This window comes from Leuciscus leuciscus (genome assembly GCF_965113295.1).
Source record: "Leuciscus leuciscus genome assembly, chromosome: 2".
Classification (NCBI taxonomy): Eukaryota; Metazoa; Chordata; class Actinopteri; order Cypriniformes; family Leuciscidae; genus Leuciscus; species Leuciscus leuciscus.
Genome location: NC_138726.1, coordinates 21115884 through 21142830, shown reverse-complemented (window position 1 = coordinate 21142830; position 26947 = coordinate 21115884). Strand labels below are relative to the sequence as shown.

General features: G+C 36.8%; 1 protein-coding gene and 1 long non-coding RNA gene across 4 annotated transcripts in view; one reads left to right on the top strand and one right to left on the bottom strand.

Moving 5' to 3' along the window:
- LOC309485539 (protein phosphatase 3 catalytic subunit alpha) overlaps positions 1–26947 on the top strand; it is a 248401-nt gene that overhangs the window by 26132 nt on the left and 195322 nt on the right. The gene's annotated exons all lie outside the window — the stretch shown is intronic.
- LOC309493533 lies at positions 2924–4730 on the bottom strand. Its single transcript, XR_014203971.1, has 5 exons — positions 4663–4730; positions 4511–4560; positions 4361–4414; positions 4100–4237; positions 2924–3754 (listed from the first exon to the last, which is right to left on the bottom strand). It is a non-coding gene; the product is annotated as an uncharacterized lncRNA (long non-coding RNA).

Sequence of the window (26947 nt, the reverse complement as noted above, 5' to 3'; positions counted from 1 at the left end):
GGGATGCACCGACACCACTTTTTCCAGAACGAGTCTGATACCGATACTTTAATTCTTGGTACTTGCTGATACCGATACCTGTATTTTCACTGCATTTGTAATTTTTAAATATATTGGGTAGAGAAACTAAAAGAATATGAATCATATTAGATTCATATTAGATGGCTTAATTTGTTTAGCAAAAATATATTTCCTTTAGTTATTGTAATGCTTAAGCATGTTAAAATGTATTGTATAAGCTTCCTTTACTTTCGCTGTTCATTCTATTGCTCTATCATATTTTATTTTATTGCGTTTGCAAATTTAATTGCATATTTATCATTTAATTGCACAGCACATATTTAGAGCTGCTCCAGCAGGGCTCAATGCTAAGTATTGGGTCAGTGGTTCAAATGTTTAGAGACCACTGAAATATCACAATTCTCTATTCCAAATTTCGTACTACAGCAAAAACTACTAGCCTAATTCATGTAATTTTAAAATATTATTAAAGACAAGCAAACAGTCAGTAATAAAATAAGAACAGATAATCAAATTACAAAATAGCACAAATAAATACAATAGAACAAAGAAAGGCTACAAATGAAATTAACAGCTGTTTTGGGGGTCTTTCAGGTAGGTCTAACAGTAGTTTTTAGGTCCATAATTTAAATAAAGTAATCAAATGTGAAATAATACTGCATATTCATCACTGTATAAATTAAATCTAGATTCATCTTTATAAAGTTACAAAAGTTATTCAGTCAATAGCAGTGAGTGATTACTTTATCTTTTGTAGTTTGATCAACAGTAAATCCCCATTATACTCTCTGTTGTCAGTGTTTCTTTGTCTGGACACAAACACTGTGCAAACCGTTGTGTGGTATCGGTTGTTGGTATCAGAGCAAGTTTATGAGTACGAGTACACGAGCGCAGTATCCCTAAAGTATTGTAATTTACATTTACATTTTTACATTTAGTCATTTAGCAGACGCTTTTATCCAAAGCGACTTACAAATTAGGACTAATTTAAGCGAGTCATCATAAAGAGGCAAAAAACAACAACAACACAAGAAGTGCTCAAAATACGAAGTTCAGGTATTATTCAGAGTAGCATAAGCCTGATAAGTGATGTTTCAAAGGGAAAAACATCGGTTTGTAAAAAAAAAAAAAGTTTTACTTTTTTTTATGAGGTTAGGTGCTCACGGAAGAGATGGGTTTTTAGCTGTCTTTTGAATGTTGTCAGGGATTCTGCATTCCGGATGAGGGTGGGGAGAGCGTTCCACCAGCATGGAACTGTGAATGAGAATGTTCTGGAAAGTGATTTTGTGGCTTTCTGCGATGGAACCACGAGACGCACTCGGACTGTGAACTTGAGGTATCCTAAAATGATGAACTGTGATTTAAGATTGTGTATTAAATACACGTTATTCATTTTAAATAAATTGTTGCTTTTATATAAAACTATCTTATATTTCCTTATTCTATTGAAAAACAGTCAAAAACATGTTAAATTTTCAAAGATTTATTGTGTGCAATTGCTCCCTGTCAAAAGAAACATCCAGTCTGACAAAAGAAACAAAATCCAAGTAGGACATAATACAGCACTTTACAAATTAATGCAACAGTTTTATGCATCCTTCCAAACTGTACTTTCCATGGTTATTACTCATGTTACACTTTTTAGTTTTAAACCTGTGTGCCAAGTAGGGATCCAAATTTCAACATCAGACATTCTTTTCACATTTTCAAGGTAAACATTTTGATATCACTGCATAGTACAGTAATTAGTTTGTGCTTTCTTCTGATCAGGATTTTAAAATACGAACGCAATTGGTACCCATCTTCCTAAATATTTGTAGAACAAATAAACGATCAGGACACTTGGATAAAAAATTATAAAAAATGTAAACATTAAAGGGATACTTCAGGATTTAGCATTAAGCTTTGTATTAGTAGAAAACCTGTAGTATTTTCGAATTACCATGCTTTCCACCCTCATATCCCCCTGAGACAAGAGATTTATGTATTTTTTGTCTGGAAAAAATCCTCCGATGAGGATAGGAGGATTTTCTGGCCAGAGGCTAAAGACTACAGCCAGTAGAAGGCGTTGTTCCGCATGTTTTCAACCCGCCCATAGAGGGTGGGGGATCTCACTCACAGAATGTACACAGTGTCAGCCGTCTTTCTTTGGAAGCTAAGCTAACAGGCTCTTGTTCTGTGGAGAAAGCTGAATAGTAGGAGAAAGCTGAGTAAGTAGGGGGTTACCATCCTCCTTTTCCCGGACTTGTCCGGTGGGCGAGATCGTTCAAAATGTCCGGGATTCAGCTTTTGCGTTCTGCGGTCGCCATTCACTGTTTACATGCACACCTTTTGTTTCAATCTAACTGAATTCATTCCGATTGGTGAATCTGAATGTAGTGTTTACATGAACGCTAAACAAGTAATCGGTTGATGTGCGTTTTACCATTGCTAAGAAAATTCCCGCTCCTCCGTGAGAGATGCAAGACCCGGCGCGTCTCAGTAATGACGCCACCGGCCTCGCGCCGTTCTCCCGCGGCCGTCAGCCTCGTCCTGCTCGCCACAGTAAACATAATGAATGGCGACTGTAGAACGCAAAAGCCGAATCTCAGACATTTTGTGCGATCTCTAAATCCCTGGCAAACTCATCACGTAGGCTAGCCTAATAGCCTTGTTGTTCAACTGCGCTCTCTTACCGGTAGGCGTGGCCTCCTAGGGCAGTGAAGCAAGTGCATACTGGGAGTTGTTGTCTTTCATCCACATAAGCCAAAAATACATTTTCTGGCTTTTCTCAGTCTAGAAAGCTCCAAATTCAAAAATGTCTTCACATTTCTTCTACTTAAATGACCTATTTTAAATACACATTCATCTTCCCAGAGCTGAAGTATCCCTTTAATGTAATTGGCACCCATCTTCCTAAAACATTCTTTTAACATATAACACATTTTCACATTTCAACATTTAGGCAAGAACTAAGTGTCCTACTCACTGCCTCAGCTGCCTGATCAAACTATCCATGGAGTATGCTGCATATCTAAAGAAGATATCCACCAAGAATGTCCAATCTTAGTTTTGGTGGTGGATTAAGTATCATTCCACTGTTGCTGAACGCTGTGTAAGCTCTCTGAAGCTGAATTCCAGAACACAGGAACAAAAAAACCCGAGGCCAAGAACTGTTCTTGACTATAACAGTCTCGGCTCTGCTGCAAAACCAGTCATCAGATAAGTTCCTGGACTGAGTCAATAGCACAAGGGCTAACATCTCTCGTGTCAAGAGTATCAGAGCTACAAAAGCAGGAAAGGTGCATTAGGTGCAGTTTCTTGCATGCTGGAGTTAGTGTCATCAGTCCGTCGAAAAATTCCTTTCAGGTCATCCCTGTCTTAAAAGTTTAAGTTTTTTAAGTTTTTAATCTCCCTTCAGTTGTTGGAAACATCTAGGCAAGAAGTGAATGTCCTATTCACTGAAACATTGTGCCTGAACCTTTGGGGAAAGTTTGCTGCCATCCAAATTCATCAGTACCTTTTGAAAGAATTCAAACGTGAATTTGAGACTCTGAGGGTAGCTTGAGAGCGTAGATCAGTCCGAACCGCATTACCAATCCAAAGGAAACACTCTTTAAGGGCTGTAGCCGCTGCACACCCTCTATCCAACATCATCTGGCTCGTCCTCAGCACCAGCACCTTCTTTACGGATCACAAAAAACCCCAGAGTGGTCTCAGAAATTCCTCTCTCAGCTTCTTCAGGATTGCAGTCCTAAGCCAAAACAAAAGACAAACAATCAAATAATAATTAACACCTTGTTCAGTTTCACTGAAATATTGGTAACATACATGCTGGCAATAGGATTAGGTCATTACAAAAAAAGTACATATACAAACCTCAATTTCTTTGACGAGTGTTGTAATGTCCTCATTGAAGTACACACAGACTTTTTATGACACAGTCTCGTTTGATGTGTATGTCATCACACTGAAAATTATGACAATATAAAAAACACTTATTATAGTATATATATATATATATATAAATAAATAATTTATACAATATTTGTAATTAGATATAAACGATATAAAAAAAATAAAACGCAGTTTACCACACCTTGTCTGTAATTGCCATAATGCGTGATATCTTCTGTCCAGAAGCACCACCTTTGCTGCTGCAAAGCTTGTGTAGATTAACAGTGTATCTGTCCAGCTGCACCAAGAATTTTGACAGAAATGGCAGAGTTTATGAATTCTGCAACAACAAAAAAAGAAGAAAAACAAAGGGAAATAAAGATGGGCATGAAACATAGGCCTACTGTGGAGGAATTCATTGTAATTTACAATTTATTGTTGTGTAAATATCAATACCACTTACTTCATTTACTGTGAACAGAGCAGGACCTGGTAGGTAAATCAGACACCAATTGTCCTAAAAGTGCAAGGACAATTACTGTATACACAAGGATGCCTGAACCTCAGCCCAAAATATCCATGTTTAAGCTTAGAATGTTTCAATAACTCATACCTACTGGATAATTCACACTTTACATTGCCACATTCCCAAAACTCACATATCTGAAATTCAAAAAGAGATAGAAAACAACAGAAATCACACCTTTATAAAGACATTAAACAGGTCAAGTTTAATTTTATTACAAAGCAAAAAAATACACATACCGTAATTGAGTGATTGTGCCAAACCGGAGCCAGAAATGTTGGAATACTGTAACATCGATGAGGACTCTGAAATTACATATAGTTTTATTTGTTTGTAATGAAATTACAACTCAGCATGAAAAAAAAAAAGGAAAGCATGTTCCACTTAATGGAATCCTATAAAACTTTGCATAAAGATAACTTTTATATACGGTAGATATGTTTGTGCAACGTTTTGGCATGTTCAAATGATTTTTCAAGCAAAGTAAAATGTAGGCCTAACTTATTTAACTAACTTAGTTGTTATTAAAAATGACGCACATACAGTGCCCTCCACAATTATTGAACCCCCTGGTAAATATGATCAAAATTGGCTGTAAAAAATAAATCTGCATCGATTATCCTTGTGATCTTTCATTCAAAAAATGTGCAAAATTCTAACCTTTCATTGAAGTAAAACAATTGAAAGTGGGGGGAAATCACATTATGAAATAAATGTTTTTCTTCAAAACATGTTGGCCACAATTATTGAAACCTCTAGAATTTTTTACGAGTAAAATATCTCTGAAGTATATTCCCATTAATATTTACCTTTTTTAGTACACCAGGGTGACTAGGAACATGAAACTGTCCAGCTATGACTTCGTGTTTCACAGGAGTTTAAATATGAGGAAACACAAAGGCCAAATCCCCTTAATCATCCATCACAATGAGTAAAACCACAGAATACAGTTCTGATGCGTAGCAAAAGATTGTTGAGCATCACAAACTAGAAAGTGGCTGTAAGACAATAGCTAAAGAATTGAAAATCCCCATTTTGACCATCAGGGCAATAATTAAGAAGTTATAACCAACTAAAGATGTTATGAATCTGCCAGGAAAAGGACGTGTGTCTATACTGTCTTAATGCACGGCGAGTATGAAAGTTTGAGTGGCCAAAGACTCTCCAAGGATCACAGATGGAGAATTGCAGAGATTAGTTGAGTCTTAGGGTCAGAAAGCCTAAAAAAAAAATTATCAAACAACCCCTACATCCCCACATGTTGTTTGGGAGGGTTTAAAAAAAAAAACTCCTCGCTCATCCAAAAACAAATTCCAGCAAATTTAATTGTCAGACACGACTGGATCTTCAAACAACACAGGGTTCTGTGGTCAGATGAGACTAAAACAGAGCTTTTTGGCAGCAAACACACTAGATGGGTTTGGTGAACACAAGGATAAAAAGTACCCCATGTGTACAATTTAATATACCATTGGATCTTTAATGTTGTGGGCATATTTTTCTGCTGGAGGTCCTGGACTTCTTGTTCAGATACATGGCATTGTGGATTCTATCAAATATCAACAGATAAAAAATCAAAACCTGACGCCTTCTGCTAGAAATCTTATAATGGGCCGTGGTTGGATCTTCCATCAGGACAACGATCCAAAACAAACATCAAAATCAAAACAAAAATTTGTTGTGGAGCACAAAATGAAGCTTCTGCCATGACCGTCTCAGTCCCCTGACCTGATGAGTGGGCTGAACTGAAGAGAAGAAGCACCAACATGGATCTGGGAATCTGAAGGATCTGGAGAGATTCTGTGTGGAGGAATGGTCTCTGATCTCTTGTCAGTTATTCTCCAAACTCATCAGGCATTATAGGAGAAGACTCAGAGCTGTTATCTTGGCAAAAGGAGATTGCAAAAAGTATTTAATAAAAGGGTTTCAATAATTGTGGCCAACGTGTTTTGGAGAAAAACATTTATTTCATAATGTGATTTTCCCCCCACTTTCAATTCTTTTACTTCAATGAAAGGTTAGAATTTTGCACATTTTTTGAATGAAAGATCACAAGGATAATCGATGCAGATTTATTTTTTACAGCCCATTTTGATCATATTTACCAGGGGGTTCAATAATTGTGGAGGGCACTGTATACAAATTAGTCAGTGGACCGTGGACCGTAGTCTTTATGATCAAAGTTACAAATATTTTTAAGATATTTGTTTTAACGAGAAATCCTATACATATAACCTTCATATACGTTAGGCCTATGTTCGATTGACTGTGTTAGTGCAATGTTTTGGCATAATACAAAGTAAAATGATGCACATAGTAAGTCGACAATAAATCTTTAAAAAGATCCATTAACATTAAGTTACTCTTTATAACTTATAGGTTAACTGGAAAGGCCGGAAAAGTTCATTCGTCTGAAGTGCAGTCACGGCGAAACTAAGATATTAATTAAATCGGATCGATTACATTTATATAAAAAAAGAATAGATGATGAAGTCTAAATCATTTAAAATATAGAAAATATCTTACCTTGTCGAATATTCCACATAACGCAAATCGCTGACGCTGAGTCTTGTATCGCACCTCCAACGACTGTTGCCGCCTTCAGAGTTTTTTTTTTTTTTTTTTTTACTCTAGTGCGCATGCGCCACACCTGCATTTGCCCCTTATGTCAACAAATCAAGTATAGTGTATGTAATTTGATCAATTTGGACTTGAATCCATTACATTTATGTTGTGTAAGAGTAATTCGCAACAATAATGGTTATTTTATACATTTTTAAATATATTTTATTTAAATTGTTTGCTTAAATTCAATTAGTGGCAAGAATCATTTTTTTGAGTGCAGAAGAATCTGATCCAATTTACACCGTGTTTATATTTGGCATGAACATCTTTTTTTATGTTCAGATCACAAGTTGTCGGGGCTAAATACTAGTGTAAACACCTGTATGTGTAAAATATTTTGTGATTGGATCACTGAAACCATATTTGAAGGTAGTCTCACCTTCTACATGACCGTTCTGGGAAGTCTTATGAGAAAGTACAACAAATCAAACGTTGTATTTAATAAACAACCATTGAATAACCAATTTAATAATAAACCATCGAAAAAACAATATTCTTTAAACAAAAGCTCTAACTTTTAGTTTTTTTCAATCATAATACTAGTATATTGCCCTAGATTAAAGTAGGTTAATTGATTTTACTTGTTTGCAGTAAAATATTGAACAGTTTCAACTTCATATACACTGATAAAAATTATTCTGTGGTGAGGTAAATTCTACAGAAAAAAACAAAGCAATTTCTAATTTGAACAAGTAAGTTCAGGCAAGACTTGAATATATAAAGACAAAATATAGAAATGATATATTAGTTCAATTCAAGCTTGTAGAAATTAAAGCTTGAACTTGTTCATATATTTTACTTGAAATTGTTTGTTTCAATTATTCTAAAATTGAGTAAAACCTACTCAACTTTCTGATACTGGTGTTCCCATCATGTACTGGGGCATGAATAATTAATAAGCTTGTGTATTTCACTGTTTTCTATTCATACTCAAACTCTCCACTGATTGTTACCGTTATTGTGTATTGTGTACCGTGTTTGGTTGGGTACCTCATTACCTATATTGTTTAAAAGGTGGGAGTCAAGTCACAAGTAAGTCTCAAGTCTCTATACCATCAAGTCTTAAGCAAGTCTCAAGTCGTAGTGCAGAAAAACCAAAGCAAGTCAAGTCGTTACTTTACAGTACCAAACAGAAAAAAGTCGAGTTTTTATTGGCCTTGACCATTTATTTTTCCCTCGGAAATGAACTTTCTTAATTATACATTTATTCCATAATATAAATAATAATTATATAATTTACTATAGTACATATTTATAATTATTACATATTTATAATTATTACATTTTGGAATTATTATTATTATAATAACAATTATATGAAAAATGTTGAAGATAAAACAGTTGAAGAAGGTCAATTCACAAGTGTGATGCATTAATTATATTGGTTTTTATAGTAAATGTCATATGTTTAACTCTGCTTACATATATACTTTTTTTTTTTTTTATGGAATCTCATCTACAGGGAAGTGACAGAAATCAAGGTTGAATATTTGACCCCTTAAATTGATTTCCGTTTTTTTCTCTAACCTTGTTAATGTATACGTAATCTTAGAGCTAAATGCATTTACACTGCAGTTACAACTGTATAAATAATGTTACGAGATTAACAATTTGAATATAGAAAAAATGACATGGGGAGGGGGCGGGGTGATAAATTATACTTTTAATTATGAAATTATTCAAAAGCAGTAGGTGGTGCCAAATTAATGAATGAGTCATAGAAGCATTCATACAACTTGGCTGATTTATTCTGGAATGAAGCAAGTGACTGGGTCACTGAATCACTGAATCATCACTATCTTAATGAATAAATGAGTAGTATAGAAGCACTCATTCAACTGATTCGTTCAAAACGGCAGATTCATTCTGGAACGAAGCAAGAGACTGGGTCACTGAATCACTGAACGGTTTCGTTCAAAACCCCAGATTTGTTTAGGGACAAAAAACCCTGCGTACCTCTTTTGCTGTGGCTTGTACTATTGTTGTTGGAAAAATAGAGCAAAAATAGAATATTAACAATATTATGTCTAAAATGTGCCGTTAATACGTGCCATACTTATCAGAGACAAGGAGACTACTACTGTACACACTTGATTAACTATAGCAGAGAGACCAAACAGCGAAGCTTTATTTCCACCAAAGAAACGCTTGAAGTCGGCTGTCTATATTCTAGCTGAGCTCCCAGCGAGAGTTTTTTAAGGTGATCGTTATTTTAGAACGTATTATTTCCATGCCGATGCGTCATGCAGCCACACTTCAGATAAGTATTGGGTCTGTTTAGTTTTTCCTTTTTTATTCAAAATATTCACAAACATGTTAACTATATCATGAATTAGGATATATTCTGATTGTCAAATATGAGGAAGTGAATGTGTTTTGTCGTTTAAACACCTTTATAATGATAATAATGATGTTTGTTGATATAACACATGATGAGTTTGCAATTAAGAGGATCTGTTGGATTTACATCATGTAAATTCATAAATTTTTCCTGAAATACATAAAAGTAAGTGGCCAGTGAACATGGGAGAAGAATAAACTTTATTGTTTATGTGCATCTGATATGAATAAAACACTTTGTCAAATTATATAATTGGAATTTGGAAGGATTATTATTGTAGCTTCCACAGACATCAGACAGAGTGTATGGAATTTGAATTTAACTAAATATAAATGTCTTTTTTTATTTTATATAGTACTTCATTTAAATGTCTATTTAAATCTCGGAAACCTCAAATAAACATTATGTGGTTGAAACACTGAATAGTGAAGCACTGAGAAGAATTTGTGCTGTATTGTGAGAAAAAGACTGGAATATATGATTGCATCAGTGCTAGAAATTACAAAAGTACCAGTCCTGTGGCAAATAAATAAATAACAATTACAGTTTTATGCTGCTTTATAAAATTATCATGCATAATTTAAAAAAATCATAACATTTCCCAATTGTTAAGTCCTGTTATACATCTTTTGTTTCCCAGAATTCAAGTTTCCAGAGCTACATACTTCCAGTCTTCCGTCACCTCTCACCCTCAGAAGCTTGCATTATTCTGCTCCATTACAGTTTTGTAAATACAGCTGCTGAGTCAAATATTATTTTGTATATTTTTATTGCGCTGATTGCAACTTGATTGGCCTCTGTTTACATTCATTACATAAGTGAACAGGTGTGTGCCTGCTTTCTTCATTTAAACCACAATCAGGGTTGAGTCCTTGAAAGGAGCGTGCTATTATAGTCTTGTGTATGTTTAGGAATGCGTCTGCATTCAATGCACACACATTCAGTCTGAATAACATCACTAAAATCTAAAGCTGTACTTAAGCCTTGCAGGTTTTCACAGTTTGGTAGCTGTGACATTTATCATGTACTGTTGCATTATTATATTTTTAATGTCCCTGTCATGTTATGGGCTCTTTATGAAGGGCAACTAATAAAAGGCTGTGCATTTGTAATGTTTCACAAAATTGTTGGGCACACTTCCATGGCCTAAACTTCTAGAGATTTTGCTGTTTTTTCAGGGCCATGTCTGGATTATTTTGAGCTTCTGGAGACATCGTGTTGCTTATGGAGTTTGTTTGACGCTTAAGATTTCAGGGTGATTATCCACAGCTAATTAAACTCTGAGAGTTGGCATGGCGTGAATAGAGCTGTTTTATGTGCTCTGCAGCAGAAATCTGTTCATATATTAAAAGAAGTTTGAAAGTCTACTAACCTCGGTTCTTTTTTTTCCACTCAATTATGTCGTAATAAAGAGATGTTATGTCGTTAAAATGACATAATATGTTGTTAAAACGACATCTTTTCTCGTAATAATGAGATGTCATGTCGTTAAAATGACACATTTTCTAGGCCTTATAAGGACATGTGTAGTCATGTACAAAATATGCCTTTATTAACATAAAATGTATAGGCTATACCATGCCTTTATCACGTTCAAAAAGCTGAAGCAATAGCAGCCCCCAGTGGACATTCATGTTAAAAGATCAAATTCTGTACACACCTTATTAATAAACGAGCCCAGAATATGAACATTCTGCGTGCATTTAATTACACGTTAAGCGTTTTCCTCCCATAGAAACCCGTTATTATAAAGAAAACTCTTAAAGGGATACTTCACAGTTTTTTCATATTAAACTATGTTATTCCCTTAACTAAGACGAGTTGATACATACCTCTCTCGTCTCAGTGCGTGCAATCAATCGCTCTGGCGCGCAGCGACACTTTGATAGCACAGCTTAGCCCAGTTCATTCATTAGGACCCAAACAGAGATGAAGTTAGAAGCGACCAAACACCTCCACGTTTTCCCTATTTAAATACAGTTACACGAGTAGTTACAAGTATGGTGACACAAAATAAAACGTGGCGCTTTTCTAAGCGTGTAAAAAGAATAACTATAATGTATGGCGGAATAGCCCTTGGGGGCACTTCGACTCGGCACAGTAAAGTGTCACGTTAGTTCTAATGACAGAAGTGAGAGGGAGAGGGGGAGAGGATTTTTCAAGAGTGACTTTTTACTGCGCCGAGTCGAAGTGCTCCCAAGTGCTATTCTGCCATACATTATAGTTATCCTTTTAATAAATAATAAAATAATAAAATAAAGTTTAAATTAAGATGCTAACCATATTCTATATAGCATTGCTTATTCCACCACAAGGACTGTTTTTAATGTGACAATCCGTTATACATGTGAAGATTGTAGGCTACTGTATCTTGAAGATTAAAAAAAATAAGACCACAATGTTGTAAAAAATATACAACTTAGGCTATGTTCTGTTAGATGTGTTTTGACTACTTTTTGTTTAATTATAGGTAATGAAGATATAGCCTATTAACAAAAATAAATCTGAGATATTAATATATTATATATAAAAACTCATAGGCCTATATAAAATAAATTTTAAAAAAGGGCCTCACTGATTAATTTTGCCTGGGGCCCCCAGTCAGTGTAGGTTCACCTCTGATTAGGGGCTGCTATTGCTTCAGCTTTTTGAACGTAGAAGTATGATAAAGGCATGATAGGCTATATAAATCTTAAGTTGATAACGGCATATTTTGTACATGACTACATATGTCCTTATAAGGCCAAGAAAACATGTAGTTTTAACGACATAACATCTCGTTATTAGGAGAAAAGATGTTGTTAAAACGACACAACATCTCGTTATTATGAGAAAAGATGTCGTTAAAATGACATAAGATCTCGTTATTATGAGAAAAGATGTCGTTCGTTAATATGACATATGTCGTTATTACGACATAATGTCGTTTTAACAACATAACATCTCGTTATTACGACATAATTGAGTGGAAAATAATATGTATGTGGCAGCATTGCGTCACCGTAATTTTGTATGCCTTTTAACCTTTACTAAAGCAGCATATACAAATCGAGCTGAACATTCACATACATCTCATCCTGACATCGCAGTTTGCTTTGCAGTGAAGAACGCTGTCATGTATTTTTTTATGTATATTTTTCATGTATATTTGGGGTTACTGGGATCTTCTTTTTGGCATTTAGGAATTCCTACCCAGGCAGAACCATTGCATATCCTTCTAGTAATATGATTTATTTTTTGATTTGTATTAATATGATTTGTATTTGGCTATATGCTTTGGTATGAAAGTTTCTGTGAAGAACTTAAAGTATAAATGTAACACATCAGGTGGCCTCTTGGGGAGTGCTACATGTCAACCCACAGTTAAACTTCTGCTGCAAAGTTGCATCTGTAATTTAATTTAGTTTAAAACAAAGAACCCAAAGATAAAAATATAGACAAAGTAGTAAAACTCACTAATTAATTTGAATTGAATTGAATTGAATGAATAGCTTTATTGGTCACTAGTCACAAGTACCAGCGAAATTCCGCCATCAACCTGTCCATACAAACATACATACAATATGACAAGGGGGTAGACAGGACAGGAAGACAGAGCATTTTAGGAAAGAATACAGCATAACATGAGGAGAGGTGAGGAGAAAAAAAAAGGCCACCCCCAGACTACGCTCCTGTAAGGAGTCCAGTTTGGGAACAGTAAAAAACACCTCAGCAACATTGGCACATAATCAGTACACAACATGAACACACAAGACTTGCAAAAGGGGAGGATAGTTGGGGATGGAGGTAACCCAGCACAGACAAGCAGCCATCCGGTTCCTGCAGCCATTCTTCGGCGCTGGTCGGACCCGCCTGCCAGACTGGTGGTATGTAGCGTCGAAGGCGAGGGATGAGGGTATGGGGTGGTGATTGCATATCTGTATATATGTAGTGCGTGTATGTGTAGGCCTGGAGAGCCGCTGCGTCTGGCATCCTAATCTAGCCTCAGTCCGCAGGATTTCATTGCGAAACACAGCAATTGCTATGGAGACAGCCTTGATCAGGTCCCAGACAGAGTCAACAATCAGCAGGTGTCTGTGGGGGATGGGGGAAGGAACGCAAGAGCGTCACGCTGCAGTGCTCCACGGGGGGAGTTGTAGTTCCAGCAGCAGCCTCGGCCAAGGCCAGTGCTGGTTGAGGGGGGCCGAAAGCAGATAAGATTGGGGTTGTTTGGTCTTGGGACGAGTAGCTGCATTCCAATTTACGCAGCCCCTGGTCCATTTTGGTCTCCGAAACGATCCATTTGCCTTTGCAAAGCTGTAAGCTTCTCCAAGATGTTATCCATATTTTGGTTCAAAGTCACCAAAGTCACAGTCTGAGTGCTGACAGCTCTGCCCACTGCTTCAATCATGACGGGCAGCCTTATGGGGTTTTGGACAGCTGTCACCGTCTTCTTAATTCCTCGATAAACCAGGGCAATGCCTAATCCAAACAGCAGAAAACCTGTTATCATGGTTCCGAATAGGTAGATGTCTTCAATGTCCTCCACGGAAAGAGCCGCCAGACACACGACCCGCCACTTCCCCCACGCGTCCATCGTGTAGCCAGCTGCAAACGTTCCGGCAGGGCAGTCAGGTTCCCCCGAACCCAAGCTTCTCGTCGAGAAGATGGTGTCAATTGCGCTGAGAGACCAGTTGATCAATTCCATAATTTCTTAGTTTGGAGAGCAGTGCGGAGAGAGTCTCTCAAAGTACAAGTAGACTAGACGAGACGAGAGGAGCAAAGCAGGGGAGATAAGGGAGAGGAGGGTAAGAAAATGCGACCGCCTTCGTTGAGAGCAAATCTCTAAGTAGTTGATTGTTAGTTTACTTGCTATCCATTCTGGCCAAAGTAAATTTACTTGTTATTGTTGTCAAAAATATACATTTTTCAATATATATTAATACTGAAATGTCTGAAACAGTTCCAATACTCCTTTTCGCAGTACACGGACACCAGCTGCATTTTCTTGCTTTCTCTTTTTCGACAGCGAGTTGACGCATAACCTCTCGCTCATTTCATTCGAATAGTTACAAGGCCTGAATTTCAGCACAGGATTGCAGGTATTGCGCATTATTTTACTCATGGTTTACCCCACAGGTTTCGCACTTGCAACTAAAGCGCGCACACAGAATGCCACCTGTTAAACAGCTCGCGGGTACCAAATTGAGTTATTTTTTTCATGGCTCACTGCACTTAAACAGTCATATACACACAAAATCATGTCGAAATTCCCATTTTGGCAAGTATTCACCTAAACAGTCGGTTTTGTCAAAGCTGTTTTAAAGCAAGCCTCTAAGGTTAAAACAGCTGACAAAAGCATACGTTTGAGCGAGTTCAGGGGAAAAAAAAAGTACTCTTCCTCTCTGCTAGATCCTTTGTAAAACTTATTCCTAAATATTTAATCTTGTTTTTTACTGGGATATTGCACAAAAGTTTTTCTTTTGAATCATAAAGGCACATTATTGCACTTTTTTTTTTTTTTACATTAAGCATCAATCCGGAAGCACCAGAAAACTCTTAACTGCAATGCTGCAGTGCAGCTGTTCTTTATCTCTCAAAAAAAGAACGGTATCATCCGCAAGCTGAGATAATTAATTTCTTTACTGAAGATGGTAATTCCTTGAATAGTTGGAGATTTCAAGATTTTTATGGAAAGAAGCTCTACTAAAAATGAAATAAAAAAAGTGGATATAGGACAAACTTGGCGCACTCCTCTACTTTTCTTTTAGAAATCTTTTAGAAGTATTTGGATATAAGTGAATGGAGCTATTAATACACTGTAAAAAATGTCTAACCTCTCCAAGTCAAAATTTTCTAGTGACTGGTCACATCTAAATTTTTTAATTGGCCCAAGTGCAATTCTTGTTGCAATAGTCTGTTAACATTGGCTCAATGAGAAATAATACGTCAGACTAATTGAAAAATGTAGATGTCATCAGTCACTAGAATTTTTGACTTGGGGATTTAATTTGTTTTTACAGTGTACCATATGAAACATTTCAATAATATAAATAAATATCTCCCCGAAACCAAAAGTTTTTAATGCCCTATACATAAATTGATGCTCAATTGTATCAAGCTTTGTGGAAATCTAAAAAAATTATTAAAGCCTCTGATGTTCAAATTTATGTGTCTTATGTGACTCTCACTGATGATTTCATCTAGACCATTTTTTTTATACAATTTGCATAAATATGAGATAACAGTTTATAGTCTATGTTCAGTAATGTTGTAGGATGCCAGTTGTCCAAAATCAAATTATCTCTATCAGGTTTAGGAAGTAGGGTTATTAATCCTTGTTTCATAGAAGTTGATCATTCGTTTCATCCAGTACATTCCTTATACATTTAAAATATATGGTTTTCAATTATATAACACTCCTCTGTATAATTATATAATAAAACTCCACTGACAGACCATCTGTGCCTGCCGATTTTTCTTTTTTTCTTTTTTTTTCATTGAACGGATAGCTGTAACCATCTCACTATTCCTTAGTTCTTCATCACAAAGGTATCGGAATTGAGTATATATGGGTGAGACAGATACCTTAACTGACTTTTAGAACATTTATCTATTTCAAATACAGATTGAGAGTAAACAGAGTTAAAAGATTCTAGATTATTTGTAATCAGGTTTGGATTTGAAGTACATAATTTTTAAGAGAGGAGATCATTTGTCTTTAATAGTTTTGTTTTTCTAGCGAAAAGAAATAGCTCATATTTTTCCCCTTTTTCTTACCACTTAACTCTAGAACTAATAAATTCGTCTTTTGCTTTTTTTTGATCAATTTGAGTTTTTAAAGCTCCAGTTTAACTTTTTCTTCCTCTGTAAGTTTTTTTTTTTTTTTTTAGATAAAAGTCTAATTCTGTCCTAAGTGCCTGTTCCCTATTCAAATTATGATTGTTTACTTGTTTACTAAAGTAAATAGCTGACTGCCTAACTTTAAACTTAAATATCTCCCACTTCTTAATTTCTGTCAGGACCACTATCGTCAAATACGATTGACAATTTGCATACAGTTAGTATTGGCGGTATGGTTCTGTTCTGGGCTAGAACTCCCTGCGCATCCATGCAGCCTAGCATGGATAAGAGCAGGGAGAGCAGCAATAAACCCCCCTTATGGTAAACAGAACAGAACACTGACGTGAACCTGACGTGAACTGATGCTACACTTAATTTACGTAATTTGCTTACTTCCAAAAATCTGTGCTATTTCTCAAACCTGATTAACAAACCCCTCATTACTAAGCAGATTGTTGTTTAACTTCCAATATCCTCGTAGACTGTTATTTAAATTTTAATGCCAGAAACTGTCAAAACAATACTTTTATGATCTGAAAGAAAGGGGTGCATAGCAATATGTAACTTCAGTTACATATTGGACACAACCTGGGTTGATCAATCATAAATCAATCCTTGATTGTAAGGATCTAGAGGAGTTACTCCAAGAGTTACTCCAACTTAAATTTTTATGAAGGTAACGTGTGGTGGGAAATGTTCTAAGAATTCATCTGGGAAATCACTGCCTATTATCAAAAAGGCGTCTTGATATTTCCCCATTAGTACTGATATAGAATGAGTGACCTCCATAGGCATATTCTTGACTTGGACTGAATAATTATAACCATAAACGTTACCTAAGACAAAGACATAGTTATCCAGCTTAACAAATGTAACCATCTACCTTCTTTTGAACTAACCAATTCCAATACGTGAGAAGAATGACTAAAAGATTTGAACCCCACGCTGAGAACGCCACCATTTAACATCAGTTTTGCACAAATGAGTCTCTTGTAAAATGGTCTTTTAATGCTGTCTCATAAACCCCTAACGTTAAGAGGAACAATCTTTAAACAACTAAAATCAAAATCAGACGATATTGAATAGACGATATAGAATAATCTTATTTGGATGTCAGAAGTTCAGAACAATATTACTTAAAGAACTGTGAAACAACGAAATTCACAAACCTGTCGGTATTGATCAACTCCGAGCTTAGAAGAGTCACATCATCTGGATGAAAGTTATATGGCCTTGAAGACTGAGCGTACAGTTTCAGTTCGTTTGACAAGCCAGTATGGTCAATGAATCCTCAGTTAAAGGGGTCCTATTATGCTCTTTTACAAAATATTTATTTTGTTTCTGTGGTGTACTAGAAAGCTTTCAAGCTTGGTTAGTCAAAAATCACACTATTTTTCACATATTTCACATTACTCAGCCCCTCCAGGATTTTCGCGATATTCTTTTGTGATTTTTGTGATCAAAATGACTGATTTTGTTGTAATTTCCAGGAATTTGGGAGAAATTTGGGGAAAATTATAATTAGGATACAACATTTACTATATTATGTATTATGTCAGATGCAAAATAGTCATAGATGACAATAGAACAAACAAAAATGCACAAATCAAGTAAACCACAGCCAAAAGCAATTGCCTAATATAAGTAAAAAGTTACTCAAGTAACTTACTCAAGTAATTAAGTAATCAAGTAAACAGTCAGTAATAAAATAAGAACATTAACTGTAAATACAACATCATACATTCTATCAGCTTCAAAAACCCATTTCATGATCTATTCAAAAGCCAAATAAAACAGATATGTTTTTAAAGAAAACATAAAAATGGCTAGCGATGAAGATGACCTCACATGGAAAAGAAAACTATTCCACAATTTCGGACCCTTCACCGAAAAGGCACGGTCACCCTTAGATGTATAACGGCAACGAGGAACCGTCAATAGCAGTTGGTCAGAATACCTGAGTGCTCTAGTTGGAGAGTAAGGGTACAAAAGGTCACTAATAAGGTTAACAAACAAGAGGATCATGCAGAACAGATTTCATGCACGGACTTTGCAAGCACGGATTCATAGGATGTTTCAGAGTGGTGTGTTTTTAGATACGATGTTATACACCATTTTAATATTTTTTACAAAAAGCCTTACAAAAGCGATAGGTAAAAAAAAGCTACAGTAAAAAGATGTTGCCTGCATTGTGGTTCTGTGCAGCACATAGATAAATGTTGGGATCATAATGTTCAGTAACAGTGTTTAAAATAAATTAACCACTCTTAGTTCGTCAGCCTTAGGACAGTCAAACAAATTAGTTTTGGAAACGGGGTGCACAAAACAGCGTCTCTTTGACATAGCGACAACACTGTCTTCTCTAATGCAGCTCAACCAGGCCTTGCTCCCTTTTTTTGCGTATTCTGTGGGCGGGGATTATTTAAATGAGTAACATTGTGATTTCATAAAGCCCAGAAAAAATGCGTTATAGTCCAAACGAGTCGTTTGTGTTAGTTCTTGGAAAGTGAAATCTCCCTTTAGAGTGGACTTTGAGCTTTGTAACCTTGCAGATCAATTTATGCTCAAACAGCAACATTACACACTTACTAAAGTTGAAAAAGTAAAAAAGCATAATATGACCCTTGTAATATTCATCTTGAAAGTCAAATACAGATAGTTATTCTCCATTAATAAAGGCATCTGCTTCACGAAAGTAAGCTCTCTTTCCCTCTTCTGTCGCCGCTTTTACTCTTGGCCATTGCAGCTTCCTCTGTTGTCTTTCTGCAAACGTCAGGTCCTCTGTCAGACAAACATCCCTTTCCTTGAGAGCATGATGGAAAGTTCAGCTTTCCAGACTTTCTCTCTGTAGGTTCGGAGCGCAAACTGGATAATGACCGGCCTAGGACATTAACTCCCTGCCCCAGGATGTCCAGTTCTGTGGATTGTGTCGATGTAAAAACGGATGTCATCTACCTCGTCCGGATTTAGAGTTTTGAGGAACTCGAGCACTTTGTTTCTGATATTTTCTCCATCTGTCTCTTTAAGGTTGATGAGCCTCAAATTCCATCTCCTACTGTAGATCTCAGCTTGATCGCACTTGCCTTGAACCATCCGGACCACCTGCTCAATTTTGAACATCAATCAACGTTGTTGTCGTTAGTCTTGACCCTTGTCGAAAGCGTTTACAGCTAAATCAACCGTCTTCGAAAGATTATCTACAGCAACTGAGTTCTGGGTTATTTGTTGTTCCATCGATGTTAAGCGATCAGTGAGGTGTTACGTCCATAGCCGTAAGGGTTTGTTTGTTTGTCCATAACTATCATCAGATCTGTGTTGGTGGTGGCTTGACTGTGTACAACAGCTTTGAGGTCTCATCTACAACCCCATACTTCCTGTTGTGTTAAAGCAAGTAGTTGGTGGCTCTGTGTATCTTTACCAAATAGATTAGCCAAATAGATACCAAATAGCAAATAGATTCTCCCCACACCAGCCACCATAGTCACATGTTTGCCGGGAGCCAGAGCACCTGACATCAAAGCAAATTTAAAAGTGCTGGCTAATGCTAATCGTAAATTCTCTAAGATTATTATTCACGTCGGCACTAATGATGTTCGACTTCTCCAGTCGGAGTTCACTAAAATTAACGTTAAAGAGGTGTATGAACTCGCAAGTACGATGTCAGGCACTGTAATTTGCTCTGGCCCCTTCCTGTTCACAGGAGTGATGAGATACTTAGTAGATTATCTAAAAACTAAAACCAAACGATTACATTACTTTAAATGAGTCCACCCCCAAGATTACTGTTATAAACATGAACCTCGTCTGAAAGGCAAAGGGGGAGGTGTTGCTGTAATTTATAGTAATATCTTCAGAATTACTAAGTTTCAAATATAATTCTTTTGAAGTGTTGGTGCTTAATGTACCACTATCTAGTGTAAATGATAAATCACATTTGAGATTTGTGCTGGCTACTGTATACAGGCCACCAGGGCACCATACAGACTTTATCAAAGAATTTGCTGACTTTCTATCAGAGTTAGTACTGGCTGCAGATGAAGTTCTAATTGTTGGTGATTTTAATATACATGTAGATAACGAAAATGATAAATTGGGATTGGCATTCAAAGACATTATGAACTCTATTGGAGGTTAGACAACATGTGTCAGGACCTACTCATTGTCGTAATCATACTCTAGATCTAATATTATCACATTGAATCAATGTTGATGCTGTTGAAATTCTGCAGCAGAGCGATGACATCTCAGATCATTATCTAGTCTCAGGTATACTTAATTTAGCCAAGGCTGCAAAGCCGACTCTGTGTTAAAAATATGTTAGATCTATCACTTCTGCCACTAAAGATTGCTTTATTAATAATCTTCCTGATCAGTTTCATAATCTCAGCATCCCAGCATCCCAGATAGATTAGAATAACTCGACATTGCGATAGAAACTTTTAACTTTCTCTTTTCCAGCACTTTAGACACAATTGCTCCTTTGCGCTTAAAGAAGATTAAAGGAAATAGTCCAACGCCGTGGTACAACGAGCACACTCAGGCCCTTTAGAGAGCAGCCTGAAAAATGAAGCGCAACTGGAAGAAAACAAAACTAGAGGTATTTCGCATTTCATGGAAAGAGAGCACGATTGCGTACAGATAGGCCTTAAAAGCTGCTAGATCTGTTTATTTTTCAACCTTATTAGAAGAAAATAAACAAAACCCTAGGTATTTATTTGAAACAGTGGCTAAACTAACGAAAAATAAAGCTTCAAGCTCAGACGTTTCCAAGCAGCACAGCAGTAATGCCTTTATGAACTTCTTTACTTACAAGATTGATAATATCAGGGAGAAAATTATAACTATGCAACTAGGGCTGGGTATCGTTCAAAAAATTTCGATACCGATACCGATACCTTGATTTCGATACCGGTTCCTGAACGATACTTTTTTCGATACCAATAGCATTTATTTGAAACAGAAATCTTTAGTAACATTACACATGTTTTAAGGTCATTTTTGATAACTTGAATGCATCCTTACTGAAAAAAAATTCTGACCAACACATTTTTGAACGGCAGTGTACAGTACATTCAGTAGGTCATTATTGCAATATAAACACTGTCAGAGTGATCAACAGGTATCTCTTCAGTTACCAGTCGAAGACGGAGCAACTTTCTGCTCTTATGTTTACTCCGTGCACTGTCAAGGGCTTCATCATATCTGTCGCGGTACCGTCTTTGCAGCAATTATTTTACCGCAAATACTGCATTGCACGCTTGGCATCGAGAATGGAGAAATGTAGCCACACTTTTGATCGGCTTTTCCACATCTTTAAGGTATTGTGAGTGTGTGCTCGCGTCTCATTGAGTATGTGCGCGAGTTTGTGTGTGTGTGCTCGCGTCTCATATGAGAATGTGTGCGTGGACAGTTTGTGTGCGCGCGCGCGTCTCATATGAGTATGTGCGCAGAGTTCCGCACGTCTCGTGTGTGTAGAGTTTGCGTGTATGTGCGTGAGCGACTTTAGGCGTGTCGTTGTGCATTTCATATGTATTTGTTTGAGCACTGACGTTGACGAGTTAACCCCTTAGGTATCGAAATCTGGTACCGAAAAACAAGTCATTTTTCGATACTCGATAGTATCGAGGCAATTCGGTCTGTACTTAAAAAGTATCGAACTCGGTACCCAGCCCTATATGCTACCGTCTACTACAGTATTGCACTAGGCAGTGCATTGTAGTCTCCTTTTAGGAAAAATTCGATTCATTCATTGCTATAGGAGAGGAAGAATTTACTAAACTCGTTAAATCATCTAAATCGACAACATGTATGTTAGACCCTGTACCGACTAAGCTATTGAAAGAGATGCTTCCCACTGGTCATAGATCCTCTTCTTAATATCATTAATTCATCTTTGTCATTAGGATACGTTCCAAAAACTTTTGAACTGGCTATGATTAAACCGCTTACAAACGCAACTTGATCCTACAGAATTAGTCAATTACAGGCCGATCTCGAATCTACCTTTTCTGTCAAAGATACTAGAAAAGGCAGTATCCTCACAACTATGTTCTTTTTTAGAAAGAAATGATATCGGTGAGGATTTTCAGTCAGGATTTAGACCATACCATAGTACTGAGATAGCTCTCATTAGAGTCACTTAGTCGATCTTAGTGCTGCATTTGATACTATCGACCACAACATTCTTTTAAATAGACTCTAAAATGATGTTGCCATTAGTGGAATTGCATTAGCATGGTTTAAATCATACTTATCTGACCGTTATCAGTAAATGAAGAGATGTCTTATCGATCAAAAGTTCAGTATGGCGTACCACAAGGCTCAGTACTAGGACCGTTACTTTTCACTCTGTACATGCTACCCTTGGGAGATATCATTAGGAAGCATGGCATTAGTTTTCACTGTTATGCTAATGATACTCAGCTCTATATTTCTTCACGCCCTGACGAAACTTACCAATTCACAAAATTAACGGAATGCATAGCTGATATAATAAAAAAAAACTTGATGACTAGTAATTTCCTACTACTTAATTCTGAAGAAAAAAAACAGAGATTCTAATTATTGGACAAAAAACTTCCTCATGTAATAACATAGAATACTGTCTAACACTTGATGGCTGCTCTGTCATGTCTTCGTTGTCGGTTAGGAACCTGGGTGTGCTCTTTGATACCAATCTTTCATTTGAAAGTCACATGTCTAGTATCTGTAAAACCACATTTTTCCATCTTAGAAATACATCTAAATTACGTCATCTGCTCTCAATGACAAATGTGGAAAAATTAGTTCATGCGTTCATGACATAAAGGCTAGATTATTGTAATGCTATAATGGGTGGTTGCCCTGCAAGCTTAATAAATAAACTACAGCTGGTACAGCAGCAGCTAGAGTTCTTAGCAGAACCAGGAAGTATCCTGTTTTTTTTTATATTGCTGATTACTTACAAAGCACTAAATGGTTTAGCTCCCCAGTACTTGAGCGAGCTCTTAACGCATTATAGTCCTTCACGTCTATTGCGATCTCAAAAATCAGACCAGTTGATAATACCTAGGGACCAGTTGTTCAAAACATTTAATCTAGATCAAAATTATCCGGATTTGGAAATCCCATTTTTTCCTATTCAGGATCAGGTAATCCGTCTTACTTTTATGCCGGTTTTTCAAAGCAACATTGGACTGGATCACCCTGATCCAGATACACAGTTTTCAAGATTACCAAATCCGGATTACCAGTGCTCTAAATGGGACAACATATCACAATGTGGGCTACCAGCTATTTATAAAACGGTTAGTTCCAATCCTTGATTCTGATTGGTCAATAGCTGTGCTTTATTCACGATAAAACACGGCCATGACCGCTTCACCCAATGGTTCTATTTATCACTGCGCCCTTAGCAGCGCCCTTAGCAACACCCTTAGCAACCACACGTATCAACATAAAGCAGGCACCTCCAAGGTTTACACAAATCACTGCCTTCGCAGCACCATGGTGCAGAGATTGTCCGATGCTGGTCTCGAATCGAGGGAAATTATGTCTGTGAGTGGACATAAGTGTGAAAGTTCACTACAGAGCTACTGGAGGCCAAACTTAAAACAAAGAAAGCACTTGAGCGACATTCTTGCTGCAACAGAAAACACTGCTGACAGTGCTGAGCCCCAACTAAAGAGAACCGTGTTAAATATCACCACAGTGGAGCCGATTGAAATGAGACAAATATTTAATGCGTGCATAATAAACGGAGATGTTCAAATAAATTTAAATAAACAACAATAAAAAAGTATCTCTTGTTAGGCAGCATTTTAGCAACTAATTTAATAACATTAATAAAATAGATTAAAGACCTAACTGTTATCTATCAAAATATGTGCCCTTGTGTTTTTATTTAGGCTATGTAAATATTTAGTTTAGTGCAGAGAGAAAATAATGGAATAAATAAAAAAATAAACGTTTTCTCATGCTGAGAGATAAGCAATGCCTATTTGTGTGAGGAAATTTCACAAATATTGTGTTGTAAAAAATAAAAAGAATGACACAAAGTTTGTGAACGGTTTGTTGTTTTTATTTGAGCTTTCATGCATATTACACATTGGAACGTTGTTGTTCACAGTCAGGGACTATTTTTTTCTAGCGGAAGGAATGCTTTTATTGATTTAACTTCATGAAAGTTGCACTAATATTTTTTTTTTTTTACTTTAATATTGTGTGGTAACCGTTTTATAAAAGCAATAAGGTACTCTAGGCAAGTGCTGTATTGTGGATAAGTACTTATTCACGTTACAGCACAGCCTCTCGTACCTTATTGCTTACGTAAAGAACAGGTAGAAGAGCCAACATGGGGTCACTGTAAGTGTTTCTTATTTTAAAACAAAACACAAAAATAACATAAACATCCACGTCCATTCATAATTTATTTTATGACCCCTCATCTGAGCTACAACAAATAAAAAACAAATTTACATTAACAAATACACTCACCTAAAGGATTATTAGGAACACCATACTAATACTGTGTTTGACCCCCTTTCGCCTTCAGAACTGCCTTAATTCTACGTGGCATTGATTCAACAAGGTGCTGAAAGCATTCTTTAGAAATGTTGGCCCATATTGATAGGATTGCATCTTGCAGTTGATGGAGATTTGTGGGATGCACATCCAGGGCACGAAGCTCCCGTTCCACCACATCCCAAAGATGCTCTATTGGGTTGAGATCTGGTGACTGTGGGGGCCATTTTAGTACAGTGAACTCATTGTCATGTTCAAGAAACCAATTTGAAATGATTCGAGCTTTGTGACATGGTGCATTATCCTGCTGAAAGTAGCCATCAGAGGGATGGGTACAAGGTGGTCATAAAGGGATGGACATGGTCAGAAACAATGCTCAGGTAGGCCGTGGCATTTAAACGATGCCCAATTGGCACTAAGGGGCCTAAAGTGTGCCAAGAAAACATCCCCCACACCATTACACCACCACCACCAGCCTGCACAGTGGTAACAAGGCATGATGGATCCATGTTCTCATTCTGTTTACGCCAAATTCTGACTCTACCATCTGAATGTCTCAACAGAAATCGAGACTCATCAGACCAGGCAACATTTTTCCAGTCTTCAACTGTCCAATTTTGGTGAGCTCGAGCAAATTGTAGCCTCTTTTTCCTATTTGTAGTGGAGATGAGTGGTACCCGGTGGGGTCTTCTGCTGTTGTAGCCCATCCACCTCAAGGTTGTGCGTGTTGTGGCTTCACAAATGCTTTGCTGCATACCGTACCTCGGTTGTAACGAGTGGTTATTTCAGTCAAAGTTGCTCTTCTATCAGCTTGAATCAGTCGGCCCATTCTCCTCTGACCTCTAGCATCAACCAGGCATTTTCGCCCACAGGACTGCCGCATACTGGATGTTTTTCCCTTTTCACACCATTCTTTGTAAACCCTAGAAATGGTTGTGCGTGAAAATCCCAGTAACTGAGCAGATTGTGAAATACTCAGACCGACCCGTCTGGCACCAACAACCATGCCACGCTCAAAATTGCTTAAATCACCTTTCTTTCCCATTCTGACATTCAGTTTGGAGTTCAGGAGATTGTCTTGACCAGGACCACACCCCTAAATGCATTGAAGCAACTGCCATGTGATTGGTTGATTAGATAATTGCATTAATGAGAAATTGAACAGGTGTTCCTAATAATCCTTTAGGTGAGTGTACATTGTGGAATATAAAAATGGAATATATTATTTTTGTTTGTTATTGAAATCTGTTTGGGGGATTATTTCATGGGGACAATATTTGCGGGGACATTTTTATTTTATTTTTACTTTACCATACTGAATAGCTTAATTGGTAGCCTATGTCTACTTTATCTACTTTATCACTGTTGGTTACACAAGTCAAGTGCAAAATATAAATAAAAGTATATACACTAAATAATACAAATGTATTATTTGACCAATTTTAAAGTTTACTACATTTTCTTCCTGGAATCGACCTTGAAATCCTACCCCCTGTTGGGATCAGGATAATCCTGTTTTTTTGGATCAAAGTTATCCAAATCCTACTGACACGTTTTGAACAACACAAACTGAAGGTTTGATCCAGATTAAAACTAGGATTGGATTCCGTGATCTAATCTGATTTCAGATTCCTTCTTTCCATTTTGAACAACCCATTTTCAAGATTTGATCCAATCCGATAACCAAAATCCGATAACCAAAATCCGATCAGTTTACCTTTGAACAACTGGCCCCAGAATATCAAAATCGACTGCTTTTCCTATTTAGCACCAAAACTTTGGAACAGTCTTCCTAACATTGTCCAGGAAGCAGACACACTCTGTCAGTTCAAATCTAGATTAAAGATTTGTCTATAGACTATCTTTGGTCTAGTGTACACATAACACATTATGTTAGGCTGCATAGTTTAGGTCAGCCGGAACTGGAAACACTTAAACACCCATAAATCCTGATGTACTTGTTACATCATAAGAAGGATGGCGTCTACGCTACTATTAGTCTGTCTGTTTATCCCGAGGTTTACCGCAGTCCGCCGGATCCAGGCTGTATCCAGAGCTGATGAAGGACCTACGCCTGGACACGACGACAACGCTAGTTCTGAAGTGTCAAGAACTTCCCTGTGAAGGCCTCCTTCCCTTCCCTTTACCTCTTTACAGATAAAACGTTTTATCTGTACAGAGTCATCATGTGGCTACACGGACGCGATAAATAATTCTGTATTATACATTTTTAA